This window comes from Manacus candei, unplaced genomic scaffold, assembly GCF_025592945.1.
Source record: "Manacus candei isolate 608988 ecotype Guabito, Panama unplaced genomic scaffold, ASM2559294v1 h1tg000018l, whole genome shotgun sequence".
Lineage (NCBI taxonomy): Eukaryota > Metazoa > Chordata > Aves > Passeriformes > Pipridae > Manacus > Manacus candei.
In genome coordinates, this window is record NW_026138066.1 from 20,906,454 (window position 1) to 20,924,451 (window position 17,998).

The following is a 17,998-nucleotide window of genomic DNA, read 5'->3' on the forward strand; positions in this document are numbered from 1 at the left end:
GAATAGTTGGATGTCCAGCAAGAGCTTCAATTTTCCACTTTTCAAAGCTGAGCACACATACCATGAGAGCTTTAAAAATTCACCCTGCTCCAAATTATCTGGATCTACCAAAATTCAGACAGTTTCTTGAAGGAAGCAATCATAACATTACCTATTATCGCCTTCTCCTTGTTTCTGAATGTTAATACCATCCAGATTAGCAGATTTATGTTCAAAATGGGATAATTTTTTTAAAGTGCAAAACCACCTTGCTCTTACAGAGCTGTGCCACACAGCATACTGAGGGAACTGGTCATATATGAAATGGCACAAATCACGAGAAGATCTGAAAAAACACATCAGGCAGGTGTTTCTCTACAGAATGGTAGATATACTTTCCTCCATGGTATCTTGCAGCTATTGCAGATATAGGATTCTTCCAGAGAGCCATTTTACTAAGGCATCAAACCCCTTCAGTTTACCTGAACACCAGGACAGTGAAAACAATCCTCTTAATCAACCAGCTCACCCACGTCCCACCAAGGCAGAGGATTTAACCCTGTCTTCAAGTAGCAAATCATTTTTCCACAACCCAAACTCCACGTTTGCATTGCTTACAGTAAATCACTTTTAATATTTACCTATTTGACCACTGTCATTACATTATCCCACATGCTCTTATCCACAGTGACAGTCTGCCAGAGCCCTTTTTCGTCTATAGCTACTATTCTTACTTCACTTGTGATACAGGAGCATTGAAGAGCTCACATAGGTTCACATTGTGCCAGACTCAGTAAACAATAAAAACAGCCTTTGTCCTAAAGATTTTCCAAGTCAAAATAATTTTCCCAATCCTTTCTTTGGGTTTAATTTCTGTCATTGATGAATCCCATTTTTTTTATCCTTTTCAGATTCTCACATTTGTTTATCTTCCACTATAGTTTCAGTTTTCTCCCAAAGTGTATCTTTTGTGAATTGGCCATACAAAAGCTCTGAGTCCCCTTTTTTCAAACCTCTCAGAAATATATAAAATTAAGTTCTCTAAACCATGTGGCTGATTAGGATGAGACCAGAGGTCCCCTAAGCTCAGTAACTGGTAACAGCAATCAAAGCTTGTGCCTCACAAAGAATGGAAACCATTCACCAAATAAATGCTGATTACAACTTAACAGGATAAGTATTTCCAAAACATTAAGCACCTAGTAGCAATCTTCCAAACCTGTGCAGTCATCTTACTGGAGTTCTTCTTTCTTGATACCTAACATGTAACATAATATAATACTTCATCTGAGTTGGAAGGGACCCACAAGCATCACCAAAGTTCAAATCCTGTCTTCCCAAGAACAGAAATATCAATTTTTTTCTTTGAGTTCAAATAATCTTTCACATACAAAAGACTGGAATAGAGTAATAATAGCATGACCCCTCTTAACTCAGTTACTATAGTCTGCTATTCTCTTCCAGTCTGTACACATACTGGCTCCCTAATCAGTCAATGATCCAATCAGATGTTCAACCAAAGCTTTTACCTGCTCTTTAACATAGAGTTCTCCAAGTTTCTCCCCTGGTCAGCTTAAATTTGTCTTGCCTCATCATTTTTAAATCTGATTGTCAATGGTTTTAATCTTTCCCCAGACATTATTTTTACTTTTGTACTTCTCAGTGAATGCCAATCAATACTGTACTTGTATGCTTTTGTGGTATTCTCAAGAAGGAATAAGAAATCTGGAGAAGGAGCTTTGCCAGGACAGGTAGTGATGGGACAACAGGGAACAGCTTCAAACTGAAAGACAGTACGTTTGGATATTAGGAAGAAATTCTTGACTTTGAGGGTGGGAAGGCACTGGCACAGGTTGCCCAGAGAAGCTGTGGATGCCCCATCCCTGGAAGGGTTCAAGGCCAGGTTGGATGCAGCTTTGAGCAACCTCTAGTGGAAGGTGTCTGTGCCCACGGCACGGGGGGTGGAAAGAGGTGAACTTCAAGGTCCTTTTCAACCCAAACCACTCTGTGATTTCATGATTCAGTCTATAATTCTATGAACCTCTGAAATAGTACAAGACTTCTATTAGTCCTTCAGTCCAGCAAAAACTAAATTGCTATAAAACTAGATCAAGAGACTGCATACTGGATTTTCTCATTGTTCTGCAAGTCATTATCTGGTAAGGTATGTGAAGCCATCAATTAGTTTGTAACTACCAGCAGAGCAAAATACCAGGACTATCTGTCTCATGATGGAGAAATCTCAGCCTTACTTTGTTAGAATTCTCGGAATTAAATATGTACAACAATTATGATGTACAAAAGAAAAAGAAGCCATCTCCCACACAGCATATGGGGTCATAGCTCCTCTATTTTAAGTGGTTCTGTTCCAGGGAATCTTCTTTATCCAAAAGACCCTTGATGACTAAGTCTTTAAGACTGAAAATATCAAACTAATTAAAAGAAACAAGCATAGGTACTGAAATATCTTGGGCCAGAATGCAGAAGGGATCTGACAAAGCGAGGGGTTGTCTTCTCACCTCTTGTTTATTAGTTACTTGCACTATTATGCAATTATCCACCTGTATGACTAATTAATCCATCGGGAAGGGAGGAGAAAACTTTGTAGACCAGCCACGGGCTTCAGATTGTTAAGACATACTTATGCATGAGCAAGCTTTCCAAGTGGTTCAGAGATCCTGAATTAGAAGGTTGTTTAGATGAGTTTTCTCTCTAGAGTATTGAGTCACTAAAGAAGGTTAACTGACTGGATTAGAACAGTAAAGCAGACACCTCACAGCTTTCAGATACATAAGACATAACAAGGATGAAATGTAGGGAATGTGGCTGAAGTCATCATTCAAAATTTGAAACAGCAAACAACATAAACACTTGCAATAAAGTGTGTCTCCAGTCCCTTTGCTTCTTTGAAAACATTAGAAATGAAAGACAGACCTCTGAACTTGAAAAGAACCTCCATCAACAGGTCCAAACACTGATGATGGCTAACTTCCTCCTGTGAAAAGAATAATAAAAGGGGGGGGAGAGGAAAAAAAGGAGAGGAAACAGCCAAATGTTTGCAAGGACACTAAGCTGTGTAGATTTATCTGACCTTTACGAAAGCAAAGAATAGATCTGATAGAATTTCATTATGAAATCTTCCTCAGATCTCAAGAACAGTAGAATGGAAAAATAGTTCAGAATTACCCTAGTGTTGTCAGCAAAGCTAATACTTGTGGGAAGCCTCATCCAAAGCACAGGGTTGCCTTTTGTTGTTTTGCCATGTTAAATCTGTGAATCTTAGTGGCTGGTGATGTGTTTAGCATCACACTAAAATATGCTCCTTGTCACAAGTTTTCTGTTGCTCCTCTTTGGTTTTCTAAGGAATCATGACACAGAAGCCTGCAGAACTTGCCCGAGAGCATGTTATGATGTAGAAAGCATCACATGCACCATTGATGAAGACAATCTCAGACAGATGTCCTCAACTGTTATGTGGATCACTCAGAGGATTTCAGAATGCTAAAATCAGAATGGCATCCATAAAAAGTCATTGCATATGTTGGAGTGCCAGCTATGTTTAGTGTAACCTAGAGACACATGAGGCAGGGAGATGACTTGATTGGAGCTGTAGCTTGTTTAGCAATCTTCCCTGAGTTACACAGGTAGATTTTTCTAACAAAAACATTATCAGCTAATCCATCACCAAAATTCAAAAAAAATGCAGGATGAACACTTTCATACAAAATCCTCCAAGGTGTCTTTAGCCCACAGCATGCATTAAGGGTGGATCTTCTACTCGATTCCCTCAAGCACTGCAGTCAGGCACAGGAGCAAAAAAACATGTTAAAAAAAGCTTTTGCAGGAGCTTGATGTCTTCTCTCTGCTTTTTTTGGACATTGTCAGGGTCTATACAGGTGTATGCCAGATGGGCATGGTTACACTGCTTGTGTTGACAAGAGCAATATTTCCAAGAGTTTTCATGTTTTTCTTGGACAACCTTCTAGAGAATGCCTAAGATTTCTGCCATGTACTTCATTAAATTCTGGAAAATTTTAAGCTTGTCTGTAGAAGCCAGGAGAAGATGAGAATATTGCAGCTGAGACTGCATGTTGTTCTGCTGGAGTTTGAGGTTTTTCTCCATTTTGTCAGAGAGCTGGGGTTGGAGAAACAGAGTTGTATGAGAAGATTTAATGCACCCTTTGAAAGCGAAGAGCTGTTCTTTGGAAACACTGGGCAATGCTGGCTTTGTGGGATAACAGTACACAGTGTAGCTGAGGGGTGAGAGGAGATGTCAGCTCAGCCAGTATCACAAACTGCATGAGGGAGGGAATACACAATAACTGGGATGAGTTCCTGTGGAGTTCTTGCTGCAACCCCCAGGCTCTTTTGGAAGTTGAGCTGCAGGGAGGGAAGATTCTGACGAAAGGAAAGCCAAAAGGTGCATCCACAAGCAGGAGAAGAGTAATTATTTTTGTGACATGTTGGGACCACCAACCTGAAGTCAATTCTCCACTACTCAAAAGCCCTTTTGTCCAGGTCTGCACTACCTTTCTGGTTTATTTCTAGGCATCTCCAGGCACATAAATGAAGTGTAAGGTATTAAATTCAGCATCCTTCTTGTATTTTGTCCAATTCTTATCCTTCTTGGTCTAGGTTTAGTAACATCCTATCAAGCCTTCGCAGCTGGCTCAGTTTCCCAGTCATCTAGTTCTTGTTTGAGAGTCCTTTGTCTATCATATTCTATATTATAGTCACAGTTTCCCTTTCACCAACCTATCTTCAGTTTCTACACATATTTATTCTTAAAAGAGGCCATAATTGGGGAAAAAAAAAATCATGTCCTGTCCCTGGGGGGGGAAGAGTAAAGAGAGGAGAGGACAGACCCATTCATTTATTCTTTTTTAAGTTTCTTCAGAAATTTTAACTTGGATATGCCACCACAAATCCAGTAATGAACTAATAGATATCGTTTCAGCTGTAAGGCAACTAGTTCAATTCAAACAACTCTAGTTATATAAAAACAGATGTAGAGGCAGACAATTAGATTTAAAATAAAACCCCAGAGCACTGGTACCAGCATTAAGGTTGATTTACTACAGAGGAAAGCACCATAGGAAGGAAGGCACCATATGTGCTGTCTTGGTCATTAAGACAGGGAGCCTAGACAAGAGCTTATTCCTTTTAGCAAGAAACAAACCTCCACTTGCAATGAATCTTCTCTTTCCATACCTGGCAGAAACAACCTATGTCTATAACACACAATTCTTTATCCCCCAAACTGGCATTGTCACAGATGTAAGATAGCCTCATTTGCTTGTACTTATCAGTCACAACTGAAAAGAATTGAGGCCTCACTGGCAGAAGTGAGGCTCAATAACCTGCAAAAGGCAATTATTCTATAAAGTTCCCTTCAGAACCTGCCAAATTTTCTAGCAAAATTTCATCCTTGTCTCTCAGGCAGGGCACTGAGAGTGCTCACAGATGAGCAGCATTGTGTGCTATACATGAAATAGGTGGTTTATTTAAACCACAGAAAGTTTCTACTTACACATCTAATCTTCAGTTCCTAAGATATCAGAGATGCATGGAACAGAATCTTATTCTCATAAAAGTTTTGGGTATATTTTTCAAAGGACATGCCAAGAGTCACTGTAAATTTAGATGACTGTGTTCACCAGCTTTAAAATTCAGTGCATTAGATATCACTATCCATGAAGAAGTGTTCACCAAGCCAGTCCATACTGAGTCTTTCTTTTAGTGTCCTGGAGAGTATTTCTCCCACTTTCTGAATAGTAACTCTGGATGGATTCTAGGTTCCTTAGTGCCTTTTGCATAATTTGGCAATTACTAAATTACCTAAGCCTTCAAGTAGACACTCTTTTTCAACACAGCATTCGAAGTTTTCCAACCACTTCTCATAAAAGCTTCTTCCAAGCTAAGGGGCTGTTGACAGTCACTGAATCCCTGCATTTCTTAGAAATTTATTGTAGTAATTCACAGTTTTCAGATCTCCTTCTGCACTTGTAGAAGACCTACAACTTTCAAATGCATTTATTAAAATTGAACACTGAAGACTCAGTGATTCACTTTAAACTGCAGATTTCCCAAAAAACAAATCTTAAGCTGCCAAATGCAATGCTGCCTTAGCCAGCTTCTAACGTTTTCATGAGGATATGACTGCCAAGATATGTAAATTGAGTCATTTTATTCTGTCTCTGTCTTCTAGAGTTCAGTTTCTGATTTCTCATTAAATTTATTTGCAGGGCTCTTCTCTGGAAAAAAAAAAAAAAAAGATGACCAACTCCCTCTTTTTTTAGATAGTTTTCTCGTGTTTACTTGTTCCTGACTGAACTGTCACATCAAAGAGATAGACAAACTACATGCAGTTATTCTAGTATCTTGTTATCAAGGCACGTAATTACTCAGCGTGTATATCTCTGAGCTTCCTCCTAATGAAGTCAATAACAATGCTATTTACTGGAGGTGAGAGAATGCATTCAAGTTTGATGCTAACATCTACAGTGGATCAATTGTTCAAGCTGATAATTAAAAATAACATCAGGCCTTTGTGCTATTTTTCTTGGCACATCACAGTTTACAACATTCCTCTGTGGATTATGGTAGAAGTTTCTAAAGAAAACCTGTGAGTTTATGCCTGGTTTTCCTCTCCCTTCCGTTTGATGGCACCTTTGATGCTTGTACAGAAGAAATTTATGCAATTCATGGTCTGAGACTAATTTTGCCTTCAAACCTGAGTCTTCTCAGGAAAGTTGCATAAGATCACAAAAGTATTTGCCACAGTTCTTCCTCATCACTTGCTTCATTTAAGTCACTAATTTTATCACTTTTTTTGCCTTCATATGCTTCTGTCCTCTACAGTTACCTGTTCTTCAGCTACAGCTTTTTCTTCATTTTTAAGCTCTGCTTCTCTTGTCATGATGTTGGACTCTACCACTTCCTTTGCCAGTGTCCTAGAGAAATAGCACTCAGGCAGCACCACTTGAATGCATTGCTTCTCACTGCTTGTCACTCCTCCTCTGCATCTAAACCTTTTCTTGCCTACCCTTGGCAAACATTCCAACCCGTGCAGTCTTTGCAGGGAGGATTTTTCTGGAGGTATGACAACATCTTCCTGTCGCTGCCTTCAGCAGCAGTTTCAGCTCCAGTGCTGGTTTGTCCACGTGCTTCCCTCCTTTCACAGTTAATTACTGTAACAGCACAAACTCACAACAACCTTACTGGAACAGCACAACACACAAGAGATCCAGCAAGTGACTTTGCCTCGCAGCAACAGCTTGTAAGAACCAACTCAAGGGTAGTTTGACAGTTCTGCTCTTTATGCTCTCAGGTAGGGCAGGCTCCTATAAAGCTTAGACAGTTCAGACACGCAAGGTACCTGCACTCCAAGTCATTTCCTTGGAATCCGTTGGACTAACCCAAAGAAAACTCAAATCCCATCATTCCTTTTGTAGGTTCCACCTTCTCTCCAAGAGGAGAGCATTTTTTCCCCCCTCTTCTCTCTCTGATCCACACTAAGATCCATGTCCCATCAAGGTATTTTCTTTTCCGTTGAGAAAAGAGATTTTTTCCTAAATTATTTTCATTAAAGTTAGCTGGATAGAACTACCCAGACTTCCACAAGTCATTTGGAAAGCTAAACAGTGTATTGATGTAATATATACATTGAACTGGAACAGTACCTACTTGTAAAATTTTAAGATATCTGGAAATAACCTGTTTGCATTGTTTTATTATCAAAATAAGCAAGCTATCAGTATTTTTATCTTTACAGCATATTAACTTTATCCCTTGGAAGTCTCACGAAAAATTAACACATCTGGTATTTTTCTTGTTGTCTCAGACAGAATATTTGACTCAAGACAACAGAGAACTTTTCAAGATTCTGCATCTTCAACTAGCTTGTACAACATTCAGGTATGACCTCCTGCCTTCTCCAAAAGCTCTTTTAAGAAGCACGTGACATTTTCAGAGCACAGAAGTGACAGGGGAAGCTGAGCCCTGTTTTCAGAAATGTCTGGAGCATTCAGGGGCTGCTGGAAGACAGCAGTGCTTATTCACCTAAACAGCTTAGGCACATTTACAATGTTCGTGTGCTAAATACTCATGTCAGACAAGGTTTTTTTCTGTGTCAAATTGTAATTGCTCATTGCTTTATGAATGTCATTGTAATCATTACTTTCACTCTGCATTTTAACCTCCATGGTGAATTGATACACAAAGTTTCTGTTGAAATCTGATTGATGTTTGACAATATCTGTCCATTCTGACTCCCTGGTTGTGCCCTTCACATACTTGGAAGAAAGATAAACCAGATGAGAACCACTCAACACAATATTTAAAAAGTTTCCTTCACTGGATCTATGGGCAATTAAAGTACTGCTGTTGATTTGAATAATTTTCTACTGAGAAAGTGGGGAAGGCTGGGTCAGGGAGTGGCAAGACATTGGCAGAGGTGAGACAAAGCTTATTTTCAAGAAATGACTTCTTTTCAGAGCACCAGCCCAGACCACCAGCAGAGCCCACATGACAGGCCAGCTGCCAGGCACAAGGATGCTGAACCAAGCCTCTGGGCTCAGGAGGGACGAGGTCAGGCAGAGGCAGAGCACTCAGGTCCACTTCTTGTTTTCCAAAGGACTGCTGGGATCTCTAAAGCTTTCCAGGCTACAGTTAAAAAATACATTTTGCTAATCCTATTGTCTTGCTCTCCAGCCACATCATTCCTAAGGATTCATCTGGTCAACTCCCACAGTCTAGGTATTTTTCCATGGTGAAAAGGTAAGAAGGGTATCACAGTTACTTCATAACCTGTAGTTTTCAGATTCTGGAGTACACAGCCCAAGAAAAGGACCAGACACATGGTCAGCACCCAGGAGCAGTGCAGCATGTTGTGGGGGGAGAGAAGAGGGAGGTATTGCATAAGTTCATCTTCAGCAGATTCATACAGGGATTAAACAGCTTCTGTAAACAGGGCCAGGTTAAAATACTTCTCAAAGTCTAACTGAGAGAGACCTCTTTGCTCTTATGAGGCCCAGGAGACAGAAACCAAAGATTACGTGATGTGTCAAACTCAGAACTTGCCAGAGTCTTCGTGACTTAGCCTGGACTGTCAAGGTTGACACATGTTCTGTTCCTTGTTCTAAATTTGTGATTACACCTTTGATCCTGTGCTGCCTGGGTTTTTGTGGTTTTCTTGCTCTTGCTTATACCTGATCATTCTATTACAGCTCATTGGTGAGTGAGGGTTTTCCAGGTACTACTACACTAATTCTCAGTGCAGTTTGTCATCCCCATTGCTGGTACAGTCTAACCCAGCAAGCTGAGTGGCATAAGGTCCCTCAAAGACATTCTACTTTACACTTCTTTACATAGACACACCTGGGCAGCTTTGCATTATCACTGCTCCTGCCTCATACTTTGATTTAGAATCTTAGGGTAAATATTTACACTGATTTAGAAAAAGCAGAAATAAGTTTTGTTGGGTTTTTTTTTTTTTTACCCAGAAGTGCACAGCCTCATCTATCACTGTGACACTGGTTTCTGCCTATTACCCATTCTGCATTCTCATTTTACCATCTGCCCAATGCCAAAGCTGGGCTTGCCATGTCTAATCTGTGCATCATCACCCCTCTCTCAGCTGAAAAATATAAAAGATTCACTTGAATTCACTCAATTAGGAGCTGCACCATTGAGGGAGCTGTACCAAAAATAACTTGATTTATGAGCTGGCAGTTTAAGTAGCCCCTTAGCAGCACTTAACAACTCCTGCTGATGTAAAAGATGTCTCTGTTGATTTAGGGCCATCCAGGTTTGAAGTGAGTCAGGTAGCTCCAGCTCACGTGCATCAGAGCTGGCAGGTCACGTTTGGAGGAATAAATTTGAGACATAGTTTTATGGGAAAAATCCAGTTCAGAGATCTAGCAAAAATTTACTGTGAAATCACTGTCTGGAAAAAACCAAACAACTCCACATCCACAGTTCTATTAGCATTTTTGCCTTAAATGCCAAGTAAGTATTGGAAAGTAAATATCCTTGCTCTGTACACATTTTACTTACTTCTTCCTGTTAATATATTCAATTATGAGACAGATGGAATATATTGTCTCTACTTCATTGTTTTAAACACAGCTTAGTCAGCTGGTAGTTGTTTTAAGGACAACCCAATGCAGTGGATGAAAGAAAGTCAGAAACAGTTTCAGATAATGCACATTCAACATGATTCTTTTTTATGATGGAAAACAAAAGGGACACATGAAAGTTGCCAGGTAGTGACTCAAAGAGCACAGGAGCAAACCCCACTTTCACTCTGGTGATCCCTTGACCAGTCTGTCAGGGTAACACTTATCAAAGCACACCAGGAAAAGTCAAGCACTGTATCCTCATGTTCCTGTACCTTTGTCTTCTGCACATCCTCCCCAATGCACATCACTATTTTCCATTTTGAACTCAGTCTCTGACTGTTGCAGGTACAGATCAAAGCCTGAAATCAAAGACTCACCACCCGTGGTCTGGGAGCAGAGGCAGAAGCAGGGGCCCTGGAGAAGTGGAGTTACTAACATAAGAAGGGAATGGGCAACTATGGAAAGATTTCTTTTCATACCTGCAGAGGCTCAAGGCTGGGGGAGAAACTTTCTGCCAGTGCCATCCCTCTGAGCAGAGGTGGGAAGAAGCCAGCAATAGAAAGTACATTGTAACTGTTTTCTCAGGAAAAAGCCGAGATTCCAACAGCTCCAGCACAAACCTGGAGGGACATAAGCCATTCTAAATGAATTCTGAAGAGTCTAAAAAAAAAAAAAAAATCTGTAATGAAACATTTACAGGCAAGATATACCCTATACAATGTCTGAAAATAGAAAGGCTTACATAAATTTTGGGATGGGGACTATTATCCTTGTAAAAGCAGGAACAATACCACCCCTATGCCCGATGGGCAATAAAACACATTATGGAGCAAGGCACCAAGAGGCTAGAGTCATTTGGCTGATCAGGGGATAAAAGAGATGAATGAAAAGGTCACTAGATATGAATAGAAACATCTGAGCACTCTGAGGACTTTATAATTTGTTAACCAAACAGAGATTCTGGAAGAATGGATCCTAGAGAAAACAGGAGTAGAGAAGAGTAGGAGAAAGGAAATGGGATACAGTGACTGAGTAATCTCCTTGCAAATAAAAGACTCTGGAGGTAGGGGAAGGGGGGAGTTGTATAGCTTTAAACTCACATAGTGGTAAGCATCAGCCTTGTGCTTCTTGTAGCTACTCCAAAAACAAACACATCCGAGCGGGGATGGGCCCACGTGACTGGGACAGGCACGTGTGGTGTGCTGAAGGAGATGTCATGTAGATCACAAATAATTCATCTGATGTGGCATTTGCTCGGGTAACCATGCAATTTTCTGTGAACAGCAAACCAAGGAACCGTGCAAAATCTCTAGTTCATTGCTCTCTTCTTCCCTGAGGTTGAATCAACTTTCCTATTTTTTTTTAATGCAGTATTTAGCTGTTTGATCCATTCATATTTCTCCCTCTCTTTATTCAGCTAGTCTCCCATTTATGAATTTTTACTGTATATGAATGCTCACTGCAATTCATTCATACATTTTGCATTCATAGGGATGCAGAAAAGACAGACACATTTATGGACAACACAGATCCAACACCGTGTCAGAGACAAACACAGCCTTAAGTCTCTTCAAGGAATACAGAGGCAGTCTTATAGAAAAATTTCCTGGGGGCTGCCATCCCATAAATCACCAAGGAATGCATCATAGACAGAGTCCACTGTTCCAGTCTAACCAGTTGTCCAGTCTCAGCCCCTGGTTTTGAGCAAGAAACTCATGTTCCCTGGCTGATCCCTTGTGTCTCACATATTGCCTGTGCTGTGTTGCATGTGCCCATCGCTCTCTTTGGGACTCCCCGTGCTAGACACAGGTTTTCAGCTGTGCTTCAGGGCACAGATGGGTTGGAAATTATGATGGGTGGTAGTTTTTTGGGGTTTGTTCCTGTGAACATTCTGTAATTCAGTGAGTGACTCAAATTAAGACCAAAAAAATTTACGGATTCATAACAGTGTGGTGATACCTTTCCATTTCTTTTCACATCACAGCATACTCTTATGGTTTCAAGTGCAAAAAACATAAGAGTGTCAGATTAACACCACAGCTGGATTTATGAAGTTTTCCTGACTTGAATGTCACTTTGTTTCTTATTCAAATATATACATACAGAGACCTATGTAGCTTTTAAAGGTTATTATCTATGACCACACACATACAGAGATGCTTGAATTTAATGTTTTTTAAAAGCTCACTTACCAGGTGGTCTTATTTTCTCTCTCTCAAGAAACAAGGCACACGTGCATAAAAAAATTCTCTCACATTATTTATAGTGAGGTTGGTTGTGGTGGTTTCTTTTTTTTTTTTTTAATTTAAGTAATTAGGTAAAGGTGTGCACATGTCAAAGATTTTCAAGGCGAGTATCCTATAGGAAAACATTGCATCTGGAAAGCAGCAGGAAACAGACCGGACCAGACATCTGTTTGTTTTGCTCCTTTGTTGTTTTTTTTCCAGTGCAGCAGTTATGCATTTGGCTAAATTATTCACAAAACTACAGTTCTGCATCTTTACAGTAATTCACTGAATTCTAACTCCTTATCAGGGAAGGGTTGAATGTAATGGTATTCATGAAACCAGTGATCTACTGTTTTGAACCTTACCTGTGCATTGGGCACCACAGAGCCTCATCACGCTCAAGATTTAGGAGTTCCTGCGAGAAAAGCAGCTCCACACATTGAGTCACACAAAACAGGAGCTCATTTCTTTGCCAGCACGTTGGGTGATGGATTTAATCTTTCACTAGGGAGCTAAACCCAAAGGAAGCCCATCCCACCCTACAGCTGCAGTGTGCTGCACCTTCCCTGCCATTCCCAAATCTCAACACATCAGGTACCAGGAGCTGAGGATGCACTGCCACGAGGCCACAAAAATAGTAAGGTGCCATTGCTTTAGTGAAAGAACAGGATATAAATGCACAAGAACCACAAAGTTGATAAGGGGACTGGAGCACCTCCCCTGTGAAGACAGTCAGAGAGAGCTGGGGTTGTTCAGCCTGGAGAAGAGAAGGTTGTGTGGACACCCCACAGCAACTTTCCAGGATCTGAAGGGGCCTACAAGGAAGCCAGAGAGGGACTCTTCATCAGGAGCTGTAGCGACAGAACAAGGGGCAGTGGGGTCAAACTGAAAGAGGGGAAATTTAGGTTAGACATACGAAATAAATTCTTCCCTGAGAAGGTGGTAAGGCCCCGGCACAGGTGGGCAGAGAAGTGCGATAGTTTTCACTCTAGGCCTTCCTGGAGACCAGCTTGTAACCAGGCAGGAACTAGGAAGGTGACCACGGAAGTATTCCATGCTATTCCTTTAGGTAACTTGAGGTATAAATAAAGCCAGTAGGAGGGATCTCTCTCTCCTCCTTTCCGGCGAGGTTCGAGAATGGTGGGTCCCTGTCTCGGTCTGGTTTATCCGGAGCTGAGGCCTACGGTGACTGCTGTGCCTGCCACGCGTGAGGGGAGAGCCTGGGCCGTGTCCAGCCATCCTGCTTCTCTCGAGGGAAGCGGTGAGATTTTGCCAGTTCTTCAGTTTGCTGGTCACCGAGTTTTTAGATTGTGTAGACTGGTTTTGTTTTTGTCCCTTTTTGTCCTATTTTGTCCTTTTTCCCTTCTCCCTTCCCCTCTTCCCTTTAGGAAGCTATTTAGGGTTTCTGGGGTTATAGGTATATAATATTCTCGCTGTATGTATCTGTTTCATATGTAAAATATATATTTTTGCTATAGCTTTGGCTGCTTGGTTTTTTTTCTTCCCTCTCTGGGAAGCAGACCCTGTTATCAAGTTTTGGGAACTTGGTGAGAAGCCAGCTCAAAACTTGCACAAGAAGCTGTGGATGCCCCATCCCTGGCAGTGTTCAAGGCCAGGTTGGATGAGGCTTGGAACAACCTGGTCTAGTGAAAGGTGTCCTGGCCTATGGCAAGGGGTTGGAACTGGATGATCTTTAAGGTCTCTTCCAACCCAAACCATTCTATGATTCTAAGTGATCAGGAGCACTATTGTGAAGCAGTTTAAAACAATGGCCAGTGATGTCCACTGAACAATTCTGAACAAAGCTGCATGCAAAACCTTATACAAGACCTACATAACCACACAATCTGAATTCTGGTCAGTGTTTCATACACAGCAAAACTTGCTGAAATTTCACTTGCAGTGATGTAACTCCACAGACTTTACTCATTCTAGGCCCTGTATTACCCAAGTAGCACTGGAAAACATTTTCCCTGCCTTGCTGCAATGTCAAGCCCCGATGGTGATTATACCAGGACATGCATTATGTGTGAAATCCCTATTGAAATCAAGCGGATCAGAACTAGGCAAAGTCAGATCTCTCACAAAGTACCTCTATTCTTATCCACAAGGGCAAAGCCATTATTTGCAGAGGGAAGACAAAATTTCGTTTGAAAACGTGAATGGTTTGTGTGCCAACAAGGAATCAGAATTTTCCAGCCACAATGATGCAATAAAAAGCAAACTTATACCTTTTAGCAGAAGGATAGATCCTCAAGCATAAATAGGCCTCTGCAGTTACAAAAACTTCCTGCCTCTAGAACTTGATTTTGTTTGCTCTCATTTCCTAGCTACTGACTGGATGCCTTGACAACACAACAAACCTTTATTTCATTCTGAAAGTTTAGCATGTCATATAACAATAACCAGATCACTCTCCCTAACACACACGGAAAAGCTCAGAAAAATAAAATTGCTTGGAAGACAAGTCCTATTTGTGCTTCTGTTGTTTGGCACCAATTATTCATCATGTGAATTACTCTCAAAAGCCTCTAAGCTCATAAACCAGAATATTCATCAGTATCTGTGAAATTATTCCACAGGTATCAATTAGTTGTCTTGAGATACAAGTCTAACTAGTGATTTCCTCCCTCAGTGAAGCCCAGAAACTTTTTGTCATGAAATGTAACCTACACTTATAATGGAATGAAAGACAGGAAAACAAGGCAGACAACATGAAATCAGGCCATCAAGTTCAGTAGGGACAGAAGAGGAGGAGTATGGTATGCAAGAAGTTGAGCCACTGTAATCAGGTGATGATCCTGAAATTAGGGAGCTTCAGCTGTATACCTTTCCTGTGAAACAGGAATTTTGGCTGGATTAGCCACTTTCACAGGTTTTGCCCAAACCATCCCCACCGTGACATGTTTTTTTTTCTTTTTTAAATTCTAAGTTTTCCCTGTCTGTGCTTGGAAGGGGCACCCTGATGGTCCTGTACTTACTGGTGGTCTGCCCACAGCTTCTCTTTCACTGGACTCAACAGTGGGCTTCAAAAATGCCACCCAGATCTGCCTGAAGATGAGGTTCCTCCTGCTTTTAAAAACCTGCAGAATTAAATTTGATTGAAAACCTCAAGATTCTTATTAGGTGAAGAGTAACAGCTACTACAACTGTTTTAAATATGGAACCCAGCAGAAAGACCTTTTCCATACACAGTCAAATAAGCAGAAGGTTAGATGCTATACAAGCTACAGCTTTGAAAAAAAAAATATGACCTCCTTTCTGGGACCTTTAAAAAAAATAGAGCCAAATTCAATTTAACTACAATTATTTCTGTTACTGCAAGGTAGTCCTCTCCCATACAAATTGAAGGTCACAATTTACTTCTTATTTAAGCATTTGAGAAAACACTAACCTTGCAAACTGTTCTTTTCCACTGCATATAGACATGTGCACAACAAAAGGGATGAAACTCCTAAGGCTCCACTTCAATAGGTTCATGCCAGCAGATCCCAGCTTCTGTTGGGAATTCCCTCTAGAAGCAGTTGAGATATATGAGTAGGGAAATGCATGAACATAAAAGCTCCAGCTGGGCAAAGTTTATTAAAGGACTGGGATCCTAAGCTGACCACGGATTGTTGCTCTACCCATTAATATTCTGCTTGCAATGTGTAGTATCAAACGATTCACAGATGTTTTAGTAATTGGCTTATAAGCCTATATAACAAACTATGTTTCCATAAACATCTAGAAGATACTAGACAACCACCTTTAACTGTTTTATAAATGAAAGCTTAGCAACAACTCTGACCTCTAATTTTTACCTACTAATAATAAACTACTAAAACTATGATAAATGCAGAAGCCTTTACAGTAGGTAAATGCTACAGAACCCATGATTTCCTATAAAACCCAAAGACTTCGAGGTTTGAGTTTCTATTTCCCAAATGCTAAGAATGAATTCTTTTCCATGTTGTCTGAAACAAGCAGATTTTTCCTGCCTTCAAACAAGATGGTTTGGGGGCTCAGAGGGGAAGAGATGGATTAAATGTTGACTGAAACACTCAAAGGCCTTCAGGAAGAAATACAAATGCCAGGTGCTGACCTAAGGTTCCAGAGGCCTGTAAGCAGTATACAATAAAACTGAAGTATTTCAAATAGTCTCCTACTCTGACAGATGTTGCAATGATGTTTCATTTTTCTGTTTTCAACACTCACATACTTGTCCTTTGGACATTCCTCATATTAAGCTCATGCTTCTATCTGTTGTTTGCAACAAGTCTCTAAGGCAACCATGGGGTTGGGCAAATAGTTTCACTTTGTACAAGATAATAGGTAATTCAAAACATCCATTTTTTCAAAGCAAACTTAAGGCATCTCCACATCAAACACTGCAGTTGATTAAGAGTCCAAGAAAAACCAATCAATGTGTCCAGCTAGACAATAACAACTCAATCCCAAAGTGCTGTAGCTCCCACTAACTTACAGGGGTCAGGGCTGAAATGGAGGGGCGTGTAAAACACAGCCTGCTGCCAAACATCCACCCACTGGAACCACAGGGGGAGGAAAGGGCTGATTAACTGTGGGGTTTATTGCCAGAGAATACACATATCACGTAGTTTCACCCAAAGTGAAATTCCCTTCAGTCCAAAGAGTATTTCTGGCACCTACATACGCAGCAGGTGCATCTCACTGAGACTCCAAGAGGGTCTGATCCAGAGCTGGAGCCAGTGGAGAGACCACTCAAATACAGCACATGATAATAACTATCATCCCCACTGGCCTCAAGTGAAGCTCTATTTTCCCTTCATCAGAAAGCAAGGGCTTGATCCTGCTAAGACATGGGCACTTCTGAAGTGCCCAAGAGACATGGACAAGATGTGACAGGACATGCCAAGCCCTGAGCCTTACAGGATGGGGCTATTTCACCAACATGCAAAACAGATCTGTCTGCTGCCCTTTTGATGCAAGGAAACAGAGTTAATGACACTGATAAAACTAATCTTTGTGCACCCTTGTTTGTCATGAGAAGATGCAGCTCTTCTCCAATATTTCCAGCTGCTCTACAATTGCCAAAAGATCAGAGCAGAATTAGACTACAGGTCTAAGGACAGTAAAAAATCAACCTTTTTAGGGTTTTTGCATTTGGGGCCCTGCAGACAGACCTGAAATAAGCAACACTGACCTGGGCCAGGCTCAGGTGGCTGAAAGCAAGAGTGTGCTATCAGGGCTGAGCTGTGGCCAACACCCATCTCCTCACACAGCCCCTCGAGGAGAGCAAAGGGGAGCTCACCACACCACACTGCCCAGGGCATCTACCAGGAGATTCCAGGGCTGTGGCAGAACCAGCCACGGGGTTTAGATCCATAGTCCTAACAAAGCTTCCTTACTTACTACCTCCACTGTTCCCCAGACTTCAGTGAACACGTTGCTTCATGCCATGGCTTGTGCACTGTGTAGCCATAACATCTCCAGCCAGCACTGCTGCTCTGAACTCCTGCATAGAAGGCTGTGTGAAGAAAAGGGATTGTTTTATTTTCAAAAAAGTTTAAACTGATTGACATGTTTTGCTTGGACAACGGGGATGTTTGCTCTGCCTCACACACTGTAGGCCTAGGTACTCACCCCAAGTGCTGCAGGCAGTTTTACCCTTGTAATACACACTCCCATTGGCACCTGCAGTACAATCAC